This window comes from Gekko japonicus, unplaced genomic scaffold (genome assembly GCF_001447785.1).
Source record: "Gekko japonicus isolate JY-2015 unplaced genomic scaffold, Gekko_japonicus_V1.1 scaffold2083, whole genome shotgun sequence".
Classification (NCBI taxonomy): domain Eukaryota; kingdom Metazoa; phylum Chordata; class Lepidosauria; order Squamata; family Gekkonidae; genus Gekko; species Gekko japonicus.
In genome coordinates, this window is record NW_015169845.1 from 149,346 (window position 1) to 156,209 (window position 6,864).

A 6,864-nucleotide genomic window follows, 5' to 3' on the forward strand; every position below is an offset into this window, starting at 1 on the left:
CATTTTGTTCAAAAACAACCTCCCCCCCCCACCCCCCCGCCAATCTCACTTCTGGTATTGGAGCGGGACTGAGAAAAATGAGGTTCAACCAGTGCGGCTTAGTGAGATATGGTAAGGAAGGAGGCAGGAATTTGGTCCTCTCATCTGTTTACACCCTTTTTAATAATATCTGGACCCCCTCACCTCCACTTTACACCTGAACTGGAGGATGTGAATAAATGCAGATGGATTTCATGGTCATGCCAAGCTGGGTTTTTTTAGTTACCATGGACCTGATTTGATAGCTTTACCATGCAATATTAGGCATAATTACCCCCTTATAAAAGCCAGAGTAGACATAACAGTGACCATGGGTCTAACCTTGTGACTGCTGATGCCATTTTAGGGAGGATTTTGGCCATTAAAATGTGAGTGGGGGGATTTTATTCCCCCACACACACCTTTGCAAGATCCAAAAAAGCCCCCATACGGCTCCGAAGACAGCACTCAGATCCATCTCCTCCTAAGGAATGAAGGCATCCAAGAGACAGCAGTAGGAAAGGGTGGATGTGCTTTCGGCCTTGTCCAGCAGGGGTGTTCTTAGGTAACGCTCCCTCCCCTCGGAAAATCCAGCATTTCAGGAGAGTGCAGGCCCTCAACAGCCACAGCTGAGCTCAGCCCCAGAACGAGCTCCTGAATCTCCCCATCCCAGCCCCAGAAGGCCTCCCTCCCTCCTAACCTAGCGGGCTTGAACATTCCACCAAAACAAGAGTTGCCCAGATGGGAAGAGGAAAGGTCCCCTTGCTACCCCTGGCCCATTCCCTTGACCTAACCACGAAGGAAACTCATCAGCAGGCAGCTCAAGTGGGAAAGAAAGAGTCCTTGAGACCTCCCTGAGAAACTCTCCAGCCATTCTTCTTTGCTCTCCACCGTTGTCCCTCTTACATTCCTGGCTTCTTTGGCAGAGAGAGACAGAAAGTGATCATTCTTATATGGGGAAGGAAAGAAATCCAAGGAAGAGGAAAAATTCATCTGGAAGGATGGAACCATGGTCAAAATCAAAGCCCCAAATCCCGATCAGTATAAAGGAGATGGATCCTTTCCTGATCACGGTCAGGCAAGGGCATGTGGTAGAGGTTGGCCACTGAGAAATTGGGATCTGGCCCCTTCCAGAGTCTTTCTAGGGGCTTCTCAGCCCCACCTTGGCCACAGGCCAGGACACCCTCACTGGCTTGGGTGAGGGCCACAGCACTGGCCTCAGTTGCCCCTGGATCAGCCAGGGGGCTTCGGTCACTCTCTCCAGCCATGCTGAACTTCGCTTTCACTGCCATCCCCAAGTCCTGGAGGCCCCCAGTAGGGGGCAAATAGTTGGGCAGGCCTCACAGCCACACTCTGCTTTTCAATATTTTGATTCATGCATCATCCCAATGGCAGCAATTGGCACCTATGGAAGATCCTTACCCAGAGAGGCCACATTCCCATAGTTCTCCAGCATGAAATCCAAGAAGAAGAAGAAGAGGAGGAGGAGGAGGAGATTGGATTTATACCCCACCCTTCACTACCCAAAGGTGTCTCAGAGCAGCTTACAAACTCCTTTCCCTTCCCCTCCCCACAACAGACACCCTGTGAGGTAGGTGGGGCTGAGAGAGATCTTGACAGAAACTGCTCTTTTTCAAGACAGAGATTCGTCTGGCACATGCAGAAAATGACAGCTTTGGAGGGTGGACTCTATGATATCACATCCCTGCATAGGCTCTTGTGTTCCCCAAGCTTCATTCCCCAAATCTCTGGAATTTTCCAGCCTGCTGTCCATGGCCTTCCCATCAGGACTCTCACTGCCACATTCTGGATCAGCTGAAGTTTCTGGGTCAGGCATGAAGCCATAAGGATATTGGGATTATAGCGTTGCCTGCGGTAGGAAAGTACTCAAAGACCGACACCACATCCTGACTTCCAAAGGCTTCTCCCAGCATAACAGCTGATCTACACTCTCCATCACCTACACACAATTAAGAATCTCAAATCTAGGCTTCTCTCAAGGTGAAGCAAAAGAGTCCAACAAGGGCCAGATAACGTGGGGGAGAGGTGTGGCTGTTCGCCCCGGAGCAAAGTAAAGTAACGTGCGGCAGCCCGATCACATGTCCCATGGAGGTACCGTGGGTATGCCGTTAGGCTATGAGGGTCGGCCTCATAGTAGCAGAACTGCAGGAAACATCGGTTGCATATGTCTGCAGTCACTGTGTCCCGATTGAGGATTTCTGGCCCAGCTTTTTCCCAGGATTCAACACCACTCCCAGCCTGGGTGGGATGGTGACTTTTCCTTGATCTCTTGCCTATTCCAGGTCCCTCTGGGTCCTCCTCTTCCATTCTCTTCCCCTTCGCTTGGGTCTTTCTGACTGTGGAAAAATACCCTTACTCAATCGGCTACAAAGAGGAAGAGGAAAGGAAATCAAAAAGCCAGAAAGAAATCAAAAGAGAATGGAGCTACATCACTATCCTTGGTCAAGAGACACTGAAGGGTGGGCCTGGTGCATCAGAAGGCGCCTCATTGTTGCAGTTTTTGGATCAGGATTTCTGTCATTGTGCTATATTATGTATCAAGCTTTGTTAGATTATGCCTGTTTGGTCTTTCAGGAAAGTAAACCCTCTCTGTTTGGCTCTTTAAAAGCCTTTGCGGGTGATATGATCTTGGCTTTAGTGTTGTTTTTTACTATTGTATCATGTCATGAGCCTTTATGTACAGACACTGTTGACCACTGAAGAAGACCAATTTGGGCCGAAATGCATCAGGTCGCAATAGTTCCCTTTTGTAAATGTCGTGTTTTTATGCTGTAATGAAGCCATAGTGGGGCCCATAAACGTTTTGAACCATTTGATAATAAATAATGTATTTCTGATCATATTTAGGTTTTACATATAGTTTTTAATTATTGACTCTACATTGCAGTTAACCTTTTTGGTTTTTGATTCAGTTCTTTTGGGTTAAGTCCAGTGTTCCCTCTAAGATGAGTTGGTGTGAGCTAGCTCACAGTTTTTTAGCCTCCACCTCACAGATTTTTGTCTTAGCTCAGGAAGGAGGGCTCCAGAGCAAACTGATTTATGCAATAGCCAGATTGCTTGCTCACAGCTTTAATGCCAGTAGCTCACAAAGTAGTAGTTTTGCTCACAGGACTCCACAGCTTAGAGGGAAGTCTCCACCCCCATTTTTTTCTTTCTTGTAGTACATACCCTAATCTCCAGGTGTTTGTCAACCTGATCCTGCAGCTGGCAACACTCCCATCCCTGCCAATGGCCAGGGGGCACCTGGCAACCCTATGTCCACGGCCTCTGACTTGCAGCATCTCTGGCCAGCTGCCTATGGTTGCCAACTCCTGAGCAGAAAATACCTGAAGATTTTGTGGGTGGAGAGTAGGGTTGCCAGGTCTGGGTTGGAAAATACCTGGAGACTTTGGGGGTGGATCTGGGAGAAGGCAGGGTTTGGGGAGGGGAGGGGCCTCGATGCCGCAGAGTCCACCCTTCAAAGCAGCCATTTTCTCCAGGGGAGCTGATCTCTTGTCAGCTGGAAATCAGTTGTAAAAGCGGGAGATCCCCAGGCTCCACCTGGAGGTTGGCAACCCTACTGTCAAGTAGCCATTTCTGTCGCCGGGGGATCCGTTCGAATTCTGGGGGATTTGCAGTCCCCACTGGGAGGTTGGCAACCCTACCTGAGCCACCCCACCCCTTCAAGCGTCGCGGTTCCCTCTCATAAATCCCTCCTCCCAGCCCCACCCAAGAGCGTGGCTGAGGCTTCAGAGACAAAAACAAACAAACAAACCCCCAATGCATGCAAAAAGCAACAGCCGGCCCCTCTGCACCCAAGGTAAACATTCACCGCGTCCCTTTCCTGTGTTAAGAGATCTGATTCCTAGAAAGGCCGGGGAATTTGTATCGCTCTGCCTGTTTTTTCCTGTCCCTCCCCATGTAGCGGGGCTTGGGTAGAGGAGCCTTCTTTGGCCAGTCGTTCGGATCGCAGATTGCAAAGGAGAGACAGCCCCGACCCGACGGACTGTGTGGGCCGAAGAGGAGGTGAGCAAAGAGGGTTTAATGAGGCGGGGAGAGGAAAACGAGAACAAGCCAGCCAGCAGGACACGGGTGGCTGCTGGCCTGGGATGCCCCCCCCCCTCGCCCACCGCAACGCTTCCTGCCCTCAATCCTGCGGCTGATCTCTGCGCCCTGTCCCTCCCCTCCCTCCCGATCAACAATAGGGTCAAGAAATGCTGCCGCGCAGAGTGGCAGGAGAGAACATTGAGTGATCGGGACGCAGCCATGCGCAAAACAAAGAGAGCGCGCCACCCGTGTGCCAGGGAAGAGCCGCTGACAGATCTTTGCAGGCAGAGACGTCCATGCCGTTTTAGACGCCAATTCCAGACGCTTAGAGTGCCTGGGGGGATGACTGAAGCAAAAGCCTTGCCCGCCCTTGAGTGATTGGTCTGTTTCCCCAGAGCGCCCCTGTGCCCAGTTTTAACTTGGACCTCCTTTCTGTTACTTCTAAGCCTCCCTGTCATTGTCCGCCCCCTTATCATTCGTTCCCATGACGACAGATCAAGGTGGGTAGCCCTGTTAGCCTGTCTGTAGTGATGGAAAAGAGCCAGAGTCCAGCAGCACCTTAAAGACTAACAAAATTTGTGGCAGGGGATGAGCTTTCCTGACTCACTTCTCACATATTCGGATATGGTTAGAATACGAGTCCATCTGTCCTTATGTCTTGGAGAGTGGAGTGATTTCAGATGCTGAATGGCAATAGCAGGCGAATGACAATTGCATGCGCAATAGGATTAGTGTGATATGCCGAGGGGTAGGAGTCATGGAGAAATCAGCATTGGTAATGAGACAGGAAACCTCCTGGACTGAATCAAGACCTAGGCTTCCTTTCTCATTACCAGTGCGGATTTCTCCACGCCTACTACCCCTCTGCATATCACACCTTTTTTAAATAATAATTTTTATTTTATTAGAAATACACAAATACAGATGTGAAGATGAAACATTTTGAAATAACACAATAAAACCAACATATAAACTTTCAAATAAGATTTCCACATTGTCCAACATTGTTAGTCTTTAAGGTGCTACTGGACTCTTGGTCTTTTCTACTCTCCATGATGTCATTCCACCCAGCTCCTGTTTTGGCTCTCATCTTTCATACTAATTCTTTTCTTCTGCAACAACTGTATTGCAATTTTGTGCAATCTTGGCATCTGCGTTAATGGGATCTCCTCTTCCCCTGCAGGTATCTCCCTGATACCTTCCCATCAGCCCTGATTTGTGACACTAAGTATGCTTCCCAAGATCTACAAAAATGTATTATTTTTCCAAGTTAGTGTTTGTAAAGTGGCAATAGGCACTTTCTCCCTCAGGACCCAATCTGGCCCACAAGGGATTATTGTCTTCCCCCCATCACTTTCTCTAGTTCCATGGACTCTCTTCCCACTAGGTGATAAAGCACATGCTTTTTGTGGAGAGGGACTCTTATTGAGCAAGCTCCCTGAAGTGTTGGATATATTTGGAGAGGGGCTGTGGCTCCATGGAAGAGCCTCTGCTTTGCATGCAGAAGGTCTCAGGTTCAAATCCCCAGCATACCCAGTTAAATAAGCCAAGCAGTAAGTGATGAGAAAGACCACAAAGAGTGGCTGCCAGTCCGAGTAGACAATACTGGCCTTGATTGACCAATGACATGATTCAGCAGAAGGCAGTTTCATGGGTGCGGGCGTCTATGCACTCCGTACACAGAGACACCATTGTGCCCCCTTTGCGGGACCCCTATTAGTGAGGGCTGAGTCATCCAGGGTCAGATTGGGGAGCAAATTTTCACCTCACTAGGACAGCTACATTGGGTGACCCTTAAATCTGATCGAATATGGAGAAATGTTTTCGAGCAGTCTACTCCCTCATGATCTGAGGTTTCTCCATGTGGTTCTTCAGCAGGGAAGAGAAGTCATAATGTTGCTGTAGATCTCAAGCCACCAAGGAAATAAGAGAAGAACCTTAGTGTTTGTGATGCCAGAGTGGGACCTCATCATGATGGCAACTGGTTGTCTTTGGCCATTGTGGCCAAATAGCCATTGAAGCTACAACTGTTCTGGTGTAAGTATTGTTGTCCTTTTCTAACTGCAATATGGGATCGTCTTCTTTCTTCCCTGGTGCACAAGCATCCAAGCTTAGTGTTTCAGATCAGGCATTATGCCATAACCACATATTTTAAACATGGATTGTTATTGTCCCTCAGAGCTGCTATGAGTGTTTTCTCAAATGTAATTTGAGAAGAAGAAGAGATTGGATTTATATCCCGCCTTTCACTACCTGAAGGAGTCTCAGAGTGGTTTACAATCTCTTTTCCCTTCCTCTCTCCACAACAGAGACCCTGTGAGGGGGGGGGGCAGAGAGAGCCTGTAGTGATTCCTTGTTTTAGTGTGTGTGTGTCTTTAAATGTTTGGTTGGAGTGCAGTGCTAGAAGAGTAGAGTGATAGAGGGAGACGAGTGTGCTGTGATTGGAGGATGACAGCGTGGAGTTTTTGAAGTGAATTTGTGTGTGAATATACATGTATATTTTTGTATGTTTTATAATTAGATTTTTAGAGTTGGCCCTCTTCTATTCTTGACTAACCTTTTTAGGTTCTGAATCCTAGGTTTAGGTTCAGTCTTTTCCCCCTTTTTTCTTCTTTGACCCAAGGTCACACCAGCAGCTGCATGTGGAGGAATGGAGATTCAAACCCGGTTCTCCCAGATTAGAGTCCCTGCTCCTAATCACTACACCAAACTGGCTCTCAATAGAACACTTAAGAGTTGAGTCCAGGAGCATCTTAGAGGTCAAGAAGATTGATATGCATGGGATAGAGCAGGTAGGGA